Source organism: Phocoena phocoena, chromosome 10 (assembly GCF_963924675.1).
Source record: "Phocoena phocoena chromosome 10, mPhoPho1.1, whole genome shotgun sequence".
Classification (NCBI taxonomy): domain Eukaryota; kingdom Metazoa; phylum Chordata; class Mammalia; order Artiodactyla; family Phocoenidae; genus Phocoena; species Phocoena phocoena.
The window spans coordinates 41984854-42001352 of NC_089228.1; the positions used below are offsets into that span (position 1 = coordinate 41984854).

Consider the following 16499-nt stretch of genomic DNA (forward strand, 5'->3'; position numbering starts at 1 on the left):
CTATTTTTGTTTTCAGATGAAATTAACATGAAAAGATATTCTTAGTTCACATGTTACCCCAAGCTGTCTATGAAAATATAGTTAGGGAAGGAAGAGTCAAGAGGGTGGTGTGGGAAGACGCAGAGTTAGCGCCTCCCCATAACTAGGGCACCTGCCTGCTGCTGGTGGGGGACTCTGATGCCCAAGGAGACAGGAGGAACCCCAAAGTGAACCGGTAGGACGTAGGGGGGCTGAGGGCAGAGAAGAAGTGGAGGTCAGACAGGATTGACGCCCCTGAGGCTGGTGAGATCAGGAGAGGCAGGCAGGAGGGACTCTCTGGGAAGCGTGGGAGAGGAGCAGAGCGGGATCGCCTGGCCCACTTGGGCAGGGGAGCCTGCTGAGCTCCCAAGCCGGTACCTGTCCTCCAAACCCCCCTCCAGGCTGCGTCGGTCCTTGGGGGCATAGGAGGGAGGCTAGGGAGATCAGTAGAAGCAGGCAGGAGGGGCCCTCCCAGACCAGAGGAGAGGAGAAGAGGGCGTTTGCCCCACCCACTCGAGCCCAGGAAGCCTGCTGGGCTCCCAGGTGAGGTCCCCTACCATCTGAGACCAGAGGTGGGGGGCACACCTGGGCCCCTTCTGTTCCTTGAGCCTAAGTTACACCCCCCCACAGCCCCCAGGGCCTTTCCCAGCCCCACGGGTCCTGAGCATCGGCCCTACCCACTACCCAAACCTTGCCTTTGCTTAGGCCCCGCCCTCCACAGCAAAGGCCTTCCCCGCCTCCACTTTTTTTTTCTTTTCCCTCCTCCACTTTTTTTACTATTGTGGTACTGATGTACCTTCAAGTTGTTGATGCATCTATAATTTTATTTTTATATTTTTCCTAACATATCTGTTAGTTTCCTAGGCTATTTTATTTTTTACTTTGTTATTGTTCTTTTTTTTCATTTTATTTATTTGTTTTTGCCACCCCAGGCGGCTTGTGGGAACTTAGTTCACGAGCCTGGGGTCAGGCCAAAGATCCTGTGGTGGGAGGTCTGAGTCTGAACCACTGGACTAACAGAGAACCTCAGAAACCATGGAATATTCATCCAAGTGAGGTCTCACGGAGTTCCTCATCTCAGCACCAAGACCCAGCTCTACCCAATAGCCTACAAACTCCAGGGCTGGAAGCCTCAGGCCAAACAACCAGTAAGACAGGAACACAATCCCACTCATAAAAAAAAAAAAAAAAAAAAAAAAAAAAATGAGATGGCAAAAAAATATGTCACAGATGAAGGAGCAAGGTAAAAACCTACAAGACCAAATAAATGAAGAGGAAATAGGCAATCTACCTGAAAAAGAATTCAGAGTAATGATAGTAAAGATGATCCAGAATCTCAGAAATAGAATGGAGGCACTGATGGAGAAAATACAAGAAATGTTTAACAAAGATCTAGAAGAACTAAGGAACAAACAAACAAAGATGAACAACACAATAACAGAAATGGAAAATACACTAGAAGGAATCAAAAACACAATAACTGAAACAGAACAAATAAGTGAGCTGGAGGACAAAATGGTGAAAATAAGATCAGAATAAAGAAAAAAGAATGAAAAGAATTGAAGACAAACTCAGAGACCTCTGGGACAACACTAAAAACACCAACATTCGAATTATAGGGGTCCCAGAAGAAGAAGAGAAAAAGAAAGGGTCTGAGAAAATATTTGAAGAGATTATAGTTGAAAACTTCCCTAACATGGGAAAGGAAATAGTCACCCAAGTCCAGAAAGCACAGAGAGTCCCATACAGGATAAACCCTAGGAAAAACACACCAAGACACATATTAATCAAACTAACAAAAATTAAATTCAAAGATAAAATATTAAAAGCAGCAAGGGAGGGCTTCCCTGGTGGCGCAGTGGTTGGGAGTCTGCCTGCCAATGCAGAGGACACGGGTTCGTGCCCTGGTCCAGGAAGAGCCCACATGCCGCAGAGCGGCTGGGCCCATGAGCCATGGCCGCTGAGCCTGCGCGTCCGGAGCCTGTGCTTTGCAATGGGAGAGGCCACAACAGTGAGTAGGCCCGCGTACCGCAAAAAAAAAAAAAAGCAGCAAGGGAAAAACAAAAAACAACGTTACAAAGTAATCCCCATAAGGTTATCAGCTGATTTTCAGCGGAAGCTCTGCTGGCCATAAGGGAGTGGCAGGATATACTTAAACTGATGGAAGAGAAAAACCTACAACCAAGATTACTCTACCCAGCAAGGATCTCATTCAGATTTGATGGAGAAATCAAAAGCTTTTCAGACAAGCAAAAGCTAAGAGAATTCAGCACCACCAAACCAGCTCTACAACAAATGCTAAAGAAACTACTCTAAGCAGGAAACACAAGAGAAGAAAAGGACCTATAAAAACAAACCCAGAACAATTAAGAAAATGGTCATAGGAACATACACATCGATAATTACCTTAAACGTGAATAGATTAAATGCTCCAACCAAAAGACATAGACTGGCTGAATGGATACAAAAACAAGACCCATATATATGCTGTCTACAAGAGACCCACTTCAGACCTAGGGACACATACAGACTGAAAGTGAGGGGATGGAAAAAGATATTCCATGCAAATGGAAATCAAAAGAAAGCTGAAGTAGCAATACTCATATCAGATAAAATAGGCTTTAAAATAAAGAATGTTACAAGACACAAGGAAGGACACTACATAATGATCAAGGGATCAATCTAAGAAGAAGATATAACAATTATAAATATATATGCACCCACATAAGGGCACCACAATACATAAGGCAACTGCTAACAGCTATAAAAGAGGAAATTGACAGTAACACAATAATAGTGGGGGACTTTAACACCTCACTTACACCAATGGACAGATCATCCAAACAGAAAATTAATAAGGAAACAGAAGCTTTAAATGACACAATAGACCAGATAGATTTAACTGATATTTATAGGACATTCCATGCAAAAACAGCAGATTACACTTTCTTCTCAAGTGCACATGGAACATTCTACAGGACAGATCACATCTAGGGTCACAAATCAAGCCTCAGTAAATTTTTAAGAAAACTGAAATCATATCAAGCATCTTTACTGACCACAAGGCTCTGAGATTAGAAATGAATTACAGGGAAAAAAATGTAAAAACCACAAACACATGGAGGCTAAACAATAAGTTGCTAAATAACCAAGAGATCACTGAACAAATCAAAGAGGAGGGGCTTCCCTGGTGGCGCAGTGGTTGAGAGTCCGCCTGCCGATGCAGGGGACACGGGATCGTGGCCCGGTCCGGGAAGATCCCACATGCCGCAGAGCGGCTGGGCCCGTGAGCCATGGCCGCTGAGCCTGCGCGTCCGGAGCCTGTGCTCCGCAACGGGAGAGGCCACAACAGTGAGAGGCCCGCGTACCGCAAAAACAAAAAAAAAAAATCAAAGAGGAAATCAAAAAATACCTAGGGACAAATGACAATGAAAACACGATGATCCAAAACCTGTGGGATGCAGCAAAAGCAGTTCTAAGAGGGAAGTTTATAGCTATACAAGCCTGCCTCAAGAAACAAGAAGAATCTCAAATAAACAATCTAACCTTACACCTAAAGGAACTAGAGAAAGAAGAACAAACAAAACCCAAAGATAGCAGAAGGAAAGAAATCGTAAAGATCAGAGCAGAAATAAATGAAATAGAAACAAAGAACACAATAGCAAAGATCAATAAAACTAAAAGCTGGTTCTTTGAGAAGATAATCAAAATTGATAAACCATTAGCCAGACTCATCAAGAAAAAGAGGGAGAGGACTCAAATCAATAAAATTAGAAGTGGAAAAGGAGAAGTTACAACAGACACCACAGAAATATAAAGCATCCTAAGAGGCTACTACAAGCAACTCTATGCCAATAAAATGGACAACCTGGAAGAAATGGACAAATTCTTAGAAAGGTATAACCTCCCAGGACTGAACCAGGAAGAAATAGAAAATATGAACAGACCAATCACAAGTAATGAAACTGAAACTGTGATTAACAATCTTCTAGCAAACAAAAATCCAGGACCAGATGGCTTCACAGGTGAATGCTATCAAACATTTAGAGAAGGACTAACAACCATCCTTCTCAAACTCTTCCAAAAAACTGCAGAGGAAGGAATACTCCCACACTCATTCTATGAGGCCACCATTACCCTGATACCAAAACCAGACAAAGATACTACAAAAAATGAAAATTACAGACCAATATCACTGATGAATATAGATGCAAAAATCCTCAACAAGATACTAGCAAACAGAATCCAACAACACATTAAAAGGATCATACACCATGATCAAGTGGGATTTATCCCAGGGATGCAAGGATTCTTCAATATACGCAAATCAAGCAATGTGATACACCATATTAAGAAACTGAAGAAAAAAACCCCATATGATCACCTCAACAGATGCAGAAAAAGCTTTTGACAAAATTCAACACCCATTTGTGATAAAAACTCTCCAGAAAGTGGGCATGGAGGGAACCTACCTCAACATAATAAAGGCCATATACGACAAACCCACAGCACACATCATTCTCAATGGTGAAAAACGGAAAGCATTTCCTCTAAGATCAGGAACAAGACAAGGATATCCACTCTCACCACTGTTATTCAACATAGTTTTAGAAGTCAAGGAATACAAATTGGAAAAGAAGTAAAACTGTCACTGCTTGCAGATGACATGGTACTATACATAAAGAATCCTAAAGATGCCACCAGAGAACTACTAGAGCTACTCTATGAATTTAGTAAAGTTGCAGGATACAAAATTAATGCACAGAAATCTCTTGCCTTCCTATACACTAATGATGAAAAATCGGAAAGAGAAATTAAGGAAACACTCCCATTTACCACTGCAACAAAAAGAACAAAATAACTAGGAATAAACCTACCTAGAGAGACAAAAGACCTGTATGCAGAAAACTAAAAGACACTGATGAAAGAAATTAAAGATGATACCAACAAATGGAAAGATATACCATGTTCTTGGATTGGAAGAATCAACATTGTGAAAATGACTATACTACCCAAAGCAATCTACAGATTCAATCTATCAAATTACCAATGGCATTTTTTACAGAAGTAGAACAAAATATCTTAAAATTTGTATGGAGACACAAAAGACCCTGAATAGCCAAAGCAGTCTTGAGGGAAAAAAACAGAGCTGGAGGAATCAGACTCCCTGACTTCTGACTATACTACAAAGCTACAGTAATTAAGACAATATGGTACTGGCACAAAAACAGAAACGTTGATCAATGGACCAAGATAGAAGGCCCAGAGATAAACCCACGCACATATGGGCATCAAATTTATTACAAAGGAGGCAAGAACATACAATGGAGAAAAGACGGCCTCTTCAATGAGTAGTGCTGGGAAAACTGGACAGCTACATGTCAAAGAATGAAATTAGAACACTACCTAACACCATACACAAAAATAAATTCCAAATAGATTAAAGACTTAAATGTAAGGCCAGACACTATAAAACTCTTAGAGGAAAACATAGGAAAAACACTTTTTGACATAAACCACACCAAGATCTTCTTGGACCCACCACCTAGAGTAATGGAAATAAAAACAAAAATAAACAAATTGGACTTAATTAAACTTAAAAGCTTTTGCACAGCAAAGGAAACCATAAACAAGACAAAAAGACAACCCTCAAAATGGGAGAAAATATTTGCAAATGAAACAACAGATAAAGGATTAATCTCCAAAATATACAAAGAGCTCATGGAGCTCAATATCAGAAAAAACAAACAATCCAGTTAAAAAATGGGCAGAAGACCTAAGTAGACATCACCAAGGAAGATATACAGATGGCCAAGAGGCACATGAAAAGCTGCTCAATATCACTAATCATTAGAGAAATGCAAATCAAAACTACAATGAGGTTATCACCTCAGGGTGGTCAGAATGACCATTATCAAAAAAGTTAGAAACAATAAATGCTGAAAAAGGTGTGATGAACCCTCCTGCACTGTTGGTGAGAATGTAAATTGATATAACCACTATGGAAAACAGTATGAAGGTTCCTTAAAAAACTAAAAATAGCACTACCATATGACTCACAATCCCACTACTGGGCATATACTCTGAGAAAACCATAATTCAAAAAGAGGCATGTACCACAATGTTCACTGCAGCACTATTTACAATAGCCAGAACATGGAAGCAACCTAAATGTCCATCGACAGATGAATGGATAAAGAAGATGTGGCACATATATACAATGGAATATTACTCAGCCATGAAAAGAAATGAAATTGAATTATTTGTAGTGAGGTGGATGGACCTAGAGACTGTCATACAGAGTGAAATAAGTCAGAAAGAGAAAAACAAATACCATATGCTAACACATATATATGGAATCTTAAAAAAAAAATAGTACTGATGAACCTAGCTGCAGGGCAGGAATAAAGAAATAGACATAGAAAATGGACTTGAGAACATGGGGTGGGAGGGCAAAGCTGGGGCAAAGTGAGAGTAGCAGTGACTGGACATATACACTACTGAATGTAAAACAGTTGGCTGGTGGGAAACAGCAGCGTAGCACAGGGAGACTGGCTCGGTGCTTTGCGATGACCTAGAGGGGTAGGATAGGGAGGATGGGAGGGAGGCTCAAGAGGGAGGGCATACAGGGACATGTGTATGCATATGGCTGAGTCCCTCTGTTGTGCAACAGAAACTAACACAGTATTGTGAAGCAATTATACTCCAATAAAGATCTATTAAGAAAAGAAAGTTAGAAAAATCTTAAAGCTTCTTAATATTTCACAGTCTTACCTAAAATTAACAAAAAACAAATGTCTGACCTGGAATACAGACTGTGGGGAGTCAGGACAGTTCTTTCCACCATGGGCTGGACCACTGGATTCAATGTCCCTGTGAACCAAGTTTCTACGAAACAGGAAAGGGTCTAATCAATTCTACACCTTGGGTTTCCCAGACATCCAGTGACCAAGGGCAGAACTCACTCTTGTGCCATAAGATGACTCACTACTGTCCAGGAGGAACAAAATAAAGACCTATAACAAGATTACAAAATACCAAAGCCTGTCCCTTTCCCCTGGGCAGCAGATTCTAGTTGCTGGTCAAATTGTTATAGCCTATTTATTTAAAAGACACCGTGTCAGTGCTGTCTTTGCCCACCTCGTTCACCTCTTGGTCTCTTCTACATCAGGGGTCCCCAACCCCTGGGCCATGGACTGGTACAGGTCCATGGCCTGCTAGGAACTGGGCCGGACAACAGGAGGTGAGCGGCGGGCAGGCGGGCGAGCGAGCGAAGCTTCATCTGTATGTACAGCAGCTCCCCTTCACTCGCATTACTGCCTGAGCTCCGCCTCCTGTCAGATCAGTGGCAGCATTAGATTCTCATAGGAGCGCGAACCCTACTGTGAACTGTGCATGCGAGGGATCTAGGTTGCACTCTCCTTATGAGAAATTAATGCCTGATGATCTGAGGTGGAGATGAGGCAGTGATGCTAGCACTGGGGAGTGGGTGCAAATACAGATTATTAGCAGAGAGGTTTGACTGCACAGGGACCATAATAAATCAATTACTTGCAGACTCATATCAAAACCCTATCAGTGAGTGGCAAGTGAAAACAAGCTCAGGGCTCCCACTGATTCTGCATTATGGTGAGTTGTATAATTATTTCATTCTATATTACAATGTAATAATAATTGAAATAAAGTGCACAATAAAGTAATGTGCTTGAATCATCCCGAAACTATCCCCCCCAACCCGTGGTCCGTGGAAAAACTGTCTTCCACAAAACCGGTCCCTGGTGCCAAAAAGGTTGGGGACCGCTGCTCTACATCATCCAGATCAAATACCCCCATTCTGGATATATAATGCCCACTTTCTTGTCTGTGATTTCTCTATGGGCAAGAGTATCAAAAACATTCACTGGAGGAACTCTAAACTCTCCTTTTGGCTTCTAAAATTTCTATTCTTTTCTATCACCATAACTTGGTTTAATCCTTCCATAGTTCCACAAGTAACTAAACCTACAGTTCACATATGCCAACTAGACAATTTATCCTAAAAACAACAACAACAACAACCTGCCCACCAACATCTGGATTTATATTTTAGGGCCACCTGAGCCCTCTCAATCCCCTAGGTGTTAACCTCTTCTTGGATGAGTGCTTTCAGTAGAAAGGGAATCAAGAAGTCCTGGCAGGTATAACTTGGAAATCATAAAATAAACTCCCAGGGTGTAAAAAACCATCATTTCCAGCTGTTCTTCTAACAAATGCTCTAAGTATTTTAAATTGAGTGAGAAGCCAAGAGGACAGGGAAACAACCCAGAAATTAGGACGAGTGGGACACTGCCCCCACTTCTAGACTGAAGGAACAAAGGGAGGAAGCAGAGATAACTGAACCCAAAGGCTGAGATCAGTTGCAGAAGCTGAAAGAGGCAGGTCTGGCCAAACGGAACTGGAATAATGAAGGAGATACTAACCAGGTCAGAGAGAGAGAAATTCCTTGGCTTCTTCCTTCCTCCTCCCCTACAATCTTGCCAGAATTCTTCCTGTCCAAAACCAGCCAGAGGCCAGCTGACACCAGAGCTTGGGAAATGTGGCCTGCAGAGTTCTGCCCTTCCACCATACCAAGCAAAGCAGGAGATCCATCTGACAGCAAACTAGTCAAAGACCAGCACAGGAACACTACAGGACTGCAAAATTTACCATGACTCGAGATATCAAAGGGGAGTGAGGGCCAGCTACTGATGAGGGGCAAACACAGGGATCAGAGCCCTGTCAAGTTAGACAGAGCTGGCCAGGAAGCGAGACCTAGAAGCTCAAGCTAGGACAGCCTCCGGTGTGGACCCAGTCACATGACCATGGCTTACCCAACAGGACCTCTTGCCTCCATCTGGGCAAAGCTATGGGCATCTCAGGGTTGGCAGGCAGGATGGATGGCAAGCAGACTAGAAGGGATACAGGAGAACACAGTTACAGGTGACAATGTACAGATGAGGCTCTGGAGGGATATACCCTGGAAAATGATAGGGATCACTGTCTAGAAGGGCCTGGGGGGAGTGGGTAGTCAAAGGGGACTGTAGCCTTATCTATGTTGTATCTCTCCTTTTTAAAGGGGAGAATATGGAATTTTACGTACAATTTAAAAATACTTTTTTTAAGAAGGAAGAAATGAACAGGCAAAAGTACAGTTCTTCCTCCAGCATGGGAAGGAAGATGAAGGAGAGTTAAGAAGACTTTGGAGGTTAAGAAGGGAAGGAAGCTGGGGCAGCTGATTGTCTGCCCTCCCAATGAGAGAGAAGTACCAATTCCCCAGGAATGACCAGCTTTCTCTCCCTTTCATCATAAAACAAAACTTTATATTTGAAACCAATTCAGCTTCTAATTAAGAGCAACCATGGTTACTGCTTCTGAAAAAAATTGCTATTTTCAGAGAGTGCTGTGGTTTCTGTGGAGTAGATTCAACACTTTATTTCCAAGAAATGAGAAACACAACATTTAATTTTGTTTAGCAAGTTTAATAACTCACTATTATTACAGGTTGGGGATCAAAATGAAGCAAATACTTCAGGGTAAAGAATCTAAATGACAGCAACTAGACCCAAAACAGAAGACCTCTGGGAATGTGAGGCAGATAAATCAGGCAGTTTCCAATCAAAATACTGGACTAGCAACTCAATGTCCCTTTCAAATTACATCTGAGAGGATAAGCCCTGGAAATCTACTCTCTACTTTCAGATGCTCCAGAGATTAGAAAATCTGAAAACTAAATGCCATGCGATGCATTCTCTGGGCACTTCATAAACATTTGTTGACTGACTGGCCAACTGAAAGCTGATGAAACGTATATTATGGTTCACTTGCTAAGAACTCCCCTCACTTCCTGATATTTGTGGGTAACTGCATTATGATCATGCAGCTGCCAGACACATAGCCTCAATTTCCTTCCTCCTCCACAGGAAATAGCAAAAAGGCCCAAGCGGAAAACACTACTTGGGCAGTGCCCTGCGGTGTTTTGCCTGAGACAAATTACTCAAGGTCCAACTCTGTGAGGGGGACTTGGCAGCTTGATGCTTTAATTGCCCCGCTTCTGGCCCAGAAGGTGCTGAGGAGACCAGCTGAGGTGGGAGGTGGGTAATTTTATTTTCTAACCATCTGCGCACACAACATATGAAAACACAACAAAATCACCATATGGTGCTAAACTTTAAATATGTCATCAGACATTGTATGGGTTTAAGAAACCAAATGGCACTGTGGTCTTTTCTGACTCCTGAAAGAGAATAATTTATCTCTGGCTTCAAGTGGTCCCCGCTTAAACATCCAAACCTCAGGACTACCGTATTACTGCTATTATTAATTGGGTTACACTGGAAAATTGCATTATGGTTTTTAGAGTTTTCTCATTGATCATTGCACATGAACCCTGCAACAAATCTGTGAGGTAGGAGGCGGGTGGGAGGCCACTGCCACTGACTAAAGTCACAGATTCCTGATCAACTCATCACCCCCAAACCACCTCCCTCTCCACTTGCCAAGTCCACATGTAATTTACTTGTATGCCCAAGGCCTGGCCAGCTTTGTGACTTTAGGTTTCCCCAAGAGAACTGTGATGATCATGGCCTCAGGCACATCTCCACTGACTACAACAAGAACATGGGGGACCCCAATGATCTGCTTACACTCTTGTCTTATTTCTCTCCTTTGCTGCTACAGGAGGAAACCAAAGTAAAAGCAACCTTGAACTTTCCAAATCATCATTCTTGTCCATTCTCAAACCCAAATTACAATCTGTGGTCTGGCGGGCTCACAAAATACAAGGACAAACCACAGGCTGGGAGAAGACATTTGCACTGTATTTAACTAACAAAGAATCAATAATCCAGACCATATAAAGAACTATATGAGGGACTTACCTGGTGGCGCAGTGGTTAAGAATCCACCTGCCAATGCAGGGGACACGGGATCGATCCCTGGTCCGGGAAGATCCCACACGCCGCAGAGCAACTAAGCCCACGAGCCACAACTACTGAAGCCCACGTGCCCTAGAGCCTGTACGCCCTACAGCCCGTGCGCCACAACTACTGAAGCCCACGTGCTGCAACCACTGAAGCCTGTGAGCCTAGAGCCCGTGCTCTGCAGCAAGAGAAGCCACCACAATGAGAAGCCCGCACACAGCAATGAAGAGTAGCCCCTGCTCACCTCAACTAGAGAAAGCCTGAGAACAGCAACTGAGACCCCCTCCCAAAAAAAAAAAAGAACTATATGAACGGTAAGAACAATATGAAAAAGACAAACAACCCAAGAGGAACTTGGCAAATAATGTGAGCAAGCCAATCAGAGAAGAGGAAACTTAAATAGATAAAAAATAGCTTCACTAGGACAGAACTCAGGAAAATGTAAACTGAAAACACAATTAGATGCCATTTCCCATATATCAAATTAACAAAGATTTAAAAGCCTAACATTAGTAAGTATTGTCAGGGATGTAGGGCTATACGAAATGCCATTTATTTCTGGTAGGAATATAAATTGGCACCAACATTTTGGAAAGCAATTTGGCAAGACATATTTATGCTGAGGAGTGTATACTCTATGACCCAGCAATGCCACTTCTCCCACAGGCTAACAGTCAGGTGCAAGGATGTTCATTGGAACAAAAATCTAAAACAACCTAAAACTCTATCAATGTGAAAATAGATAATTAAATATTGTCATAATGATACAGCACTTAATGGATGAACTATAAGCACTTATAATGGATGAACTATAAACTATTGTGTATTTTGAACTGACTCAAAATACACAATACTATACACAAGTGTGTATGTATCCATAAACAATACATAGAATAAAAGCATGAAAACATGAAGGCAAAGGATAGACACTAGTTTTTTTTTTAACTGAAGGACTGGAATCTGATTGTGGAGAGGCACAACTGTATCTGCAACATAGAAGAAAAAAAGCTGAGATTAACAAGATTAAATGGTAATATCTATTATATCAGGATGGCGGGTCTGAGTATTTAGAATAATGTTCTCTGTACTCCTGTGTTGGAAATGTTTATAATTTTTTAAAGTATCATATTTAAACTAAAGAGGATAGAGCCTACCTAGGGAAAGTGGATAGAGAAAAAAAAGAGAAGGCAGTCTAGAACAGAATCTGAGGTAGGGTAGACAAATCCCTCGAAAAACACAAATTAAAACTGACACAGAAAAAAAAAAAAATCAGAAGATCTGAATAGCCTTATATCCATTAAAGAAATAGAACTGTAATTTAAAAACTTCCCACAAAGAAAGCTCTAGGTCAAGATACCATCACTGGTGAATGTTACTGAACAATAAAGAAAGAAATAACACTAATAATACACAACACATTCAGAAAGTGGGAAGAAGGGAACACTTCCTAGCTTGTTTTATGAGGCTAGCATAAGCCTGATATTAAATACAAAGATATTACAAGAAAAGTAAATTACAGGTCAGTGTCTTTCAGGCACATAGGGATATTGACAAATGAATACAGCAATATATACATTCTAAAAAGTACATCATGACCAAATGAAATTTGTCCTAGGAACACAACGTTGGTTTAATATTTTTAAAAAATCAATCAACATAATACATCACATTAACAGATTAAAGGAGAAAAACCATGTATTGTCTCAATAGATGCAGAAAAGGCATATAACAAAACTCAATACCCATTCATGATAAAAATTCTGAGCAAACTAGGAATACAGGAATAACCTTACTGCACTGCACTCTGCTTTACTGTACTTCATAGATACTGTGCTTTTTACAAATTGAAGGTTTGTGGCAACCCTTCGTTGAGCAAGTCTATTGGCACCATTTTTCCAACAGCATTATTTTTTAATAAGGTGTGTACATTTTTTTAAAGACATAATGCTATCGCACACAACAAACCACAATATAATGTAAACATTACTTTTATATGCACTGGGACCAAAAAATTCCTGTGACTCACTTTATTGCGATATCCACTTTATTGCAGTGGTCTGGAACAAAGCCCACACAATCTCTGAGGTCTGCCTTTAAAGCAGAACTTTCCAACCTGATAAGAGTATGCAAAGATGGAGCGGAGCAGGAAAACCTTGTGGAGTAAACTGGGAGGAAGAAACCAAGTTGCAGCAAAAAAACCTGGAGAGTGGGTCTCATGCCAAGAGCACAGTCTTTCACAGAGGGGGAAATGGTCTACTGTATTACATGCCACTGAGATGAGACAGGATGACAGAGACACATCCAGGGAGGTCACTGGTGGCCTTGAAGAGAGCAGACTTGGTGCAAAGGTCACTCCACTTTTTACTTCTCATCTACTGTTCTTATGTGCCTTAGAATGACTTCCATACCTCCATTCAAGAATTAAGCAAATCAGGGGGCTTCCCTGGTGGCGCAGTGGTTAAGAATCCTCCTGCCAATGCAGGGGACACGGGTTCGATCCCCAGTCTGGGAAGATCCCACATGCCGTGGAACAACAAAGCCCATGTACCACAACTACTGAGTCTGTGCTCTAGAGCCCGCGAACCACAACTACTGAAGCCCGCATGCCTGGAGGCTGTGCTCTGCAACAAGAGAAACCACCGCAATGAGAAGCCCGTGCACCGCAACAAAGAGTAGACCCCACTCTCTGCAACTAGAGAAAGCCCGCGTGCAACAACAAAGTCCCAGTGCAGCCAAAAATAAATAAATTAATTTTTTAAAATAATAGTAATAATAAAAAAAGAATTAAGCAAATCAGGGACTTCCCAGGTGGTGCAGTGGATAAGACTCCGTGCTCCCAATACAGGGGACCTGGGTTCAATCCCTGGTCAGGGAACTAGATCCCACATGCATGCTGCAACTAAGAGTTCGCATGCCACAACTAAGGAGCCCACGTGCTGCAACTAAGGAGCTGGCGAGCTGCAACTAAGAAGCCCACCTGCCACAACTAAGGAGACCACGTGCTACAACTAAAGAGCCGGTGAGCCACAACTAAGGAGACTAGCTGCCACAACTAAGGAGCTCACCTGCTGCAACTAAGACCCAGCACAACCAAATAAATAAATAAATCTTAAAAAAAAAAAGAATTAAGCAAATCTACCAACAAATTAACAAATTATAGAAAAGGGCAAGCTTACTGAATTTTTCCTAGGCCTACTGACTGATTTTGAACCTAAGACTCCAATACTACTATATAATACAGTAGAAAGGCCGGTGTTTGGAAAAGCTGGTACCCAAGGACTATGTACCGAATGAATTAATCAATACACATGTCAGACCTTGCTATTGCAGAGCAGATATTCCTTCCCTCCTTAGAGTAAGGATCACTGAACCTGACCTGAATCCCAATCCCTGGGACTAGTCCTGACATTGCGAAAGAAGGATTTTAAAACAACAGGAAGCTCAACAGGCTTTCACACTGTTGACCATTACAGAGATTTGCTTCTTTTTTGCCATTACCACTTAGAAATGGCTGGACAAGTTTTCACCATATTTGACAGTTATTTGGGGGATGATCTGACTTAAATATGGGCTATGAAAATTAACAAGAAATTAAGTTCAAGAGAGCCTGGAGGATACCCGCCCCCCTCCAAGATAGCTTATCATCTTAAAGAGAGCAACTGAAACTGAGGAACAGAGGGAACCCTAGGTGCCTGCTGGTCACAATGACTAAGATACCATAAACCAAAAAACAAAGAGTGGTTTCAGGAACCAACCGAGTCACAGGATAGATAATACAAATAGCAGGGTATGATTTGCAGTCTAGTTGCTTCTCAGAAGGCAACTCCATGCAGCAGGCCCCAAGCAGAAGAGAGCAGATTCATTTATTAAATGAATTAGATTTCATTTCATTTATTAAATGACTTCCCAGAGTAAGTCAGATCAGTATAAATAATAATCAGGGCTACCACTTATTAAGGGACCATTATGTGCCAGACACATGTACTATCTCGTTTAACCCACACAATGACCCAGGAGGGGAAAATAATTATTATTATATTATTATCCCTATTTTAAAGACAAGGAGAGTGGGATTCACAGACATTAAATGACTTGTGCAGGGTCACTCAGTGAGAAAGTGGTACAATGGGGTTCAAACCTGGGTTGCTCAGTCCCTGGGTCCAGCGTGACCTTGGGCTTCAGTTACTGTAAGGGACTCCATTTTGTCTTTTGGGCCTAAGCTGCCTACAAGGGTCCCACTATCTCTGGGCCTGGGGTTCTGCCTTGACCCTTCTCTGTAACGTCTCATCCACCCAAGGGAATTAGAGTCCCACCTACACCACCTCAACCACTTATCCGCTAATGTACCATAAATGTACAGTTTTGCTGTAAAAGTTTAATCTTCAGCAACTGGCCTGTACTCACTAATTTTCCAAAATAAGTTGGCCTAAGTAAAAAAAAAAAAAAAAAAAAGATAAATCTAGTTGAAGAAACACAGATATTATACTTCATGACAAGAGTCAATTTATTCTGCACCACCTCTTTCTAATAAACATTGCAGAAGTGATGGAAAGCAGTATCTGGGAAAAATAATACCTCGCATAGCCCAGGGAGACATCCCTTGTAGAAGGCAAATCTCTGAATCTGACAGTAAAAGTCATTAACTCTACAAGTGACAAAGAGACACTGTACCCTGACTTCCTTTTTAGGAATACTTCTTGCTGCCAATGTCAGTTCAGCACAAATTTTCAAACCAATTATGACAATGGATTCATGTACCTTTCTAAAAGAAAATCTTGATAAAGGACTGGGAGGGGGCAGATACCCTTTATATAGACCCTGAGAGGTTAATAATAGCAACAGCCAGTGGCAGTGCCAGTAAATGTTTAACAATCAACTCTCTGGCAGAAAAAGCCCTGATTTGTAGGCTTTGCTAATTTCCATGATGTAAATACTCCCACCATGGTGGAGTTCATGCTACTAAGGTGACAAATAATTAACATGAAGTTGGGCAGACATGCCCACAGCTCTCAGGAACTGGGACAAGCAGGCTCCAGCCCTCCACTGGCGATGCTAATATTTACTGGTTACGTACTTATGTGCCAGCTATGTGCTAAGTGCTTCATAGTCATCCTCTTTCAATCCCTGTAACAGTCCAATGGGCAGGTACTATTTTATCCCCATTTTACAGATGAGAGAAAACTAGGTATTAGAGACGTTAATTTAGTAATTAGTCAAAAGTCGAACAGCTACTAAGTGTTAAGGGCTAGCATTCAAATGCTGGCCATCTGGTTCAATGGTCCATGCTCTCAGCCCCTCTTTGATCCTGCCTCTCTCTGTAAGGTGTTAAAGAAGCTGCTATGATCATTGCCACCTCATCTTACAGATGACGTGTTGGTAAAGAGTACAGCGCAGGCTCTGGGGTAATTGGCAGTGGGGTGAAGGCGTCTACCAACATCAGACGTGCAAGGGTTCGTCTCCTCCTCTCCCAAGAAATTTCGCCTTGTCCTTCAAGGACAGATGCTCCCTCTTTAGCGGAGCCTTCCCCAACTCCCGCAGAGCTGT

The 16499-nt window shown here is 41.8% G+C and overlaps 1 protein-coding gene across 1 annotated transcript in view; it reads right to left on the reverse strand.

Annotated features, from left to right (window-relative positions):
* The window catches only part of LARS2 (leucyl-tRNA synthetase 2, mitochondrial), a 154965-nt gene that overhangs the window by 131792 nt on the left and 6674 nt on the right, over positions 1 to 16499 (reverse strand). The window lies entirely within an intron of this gene.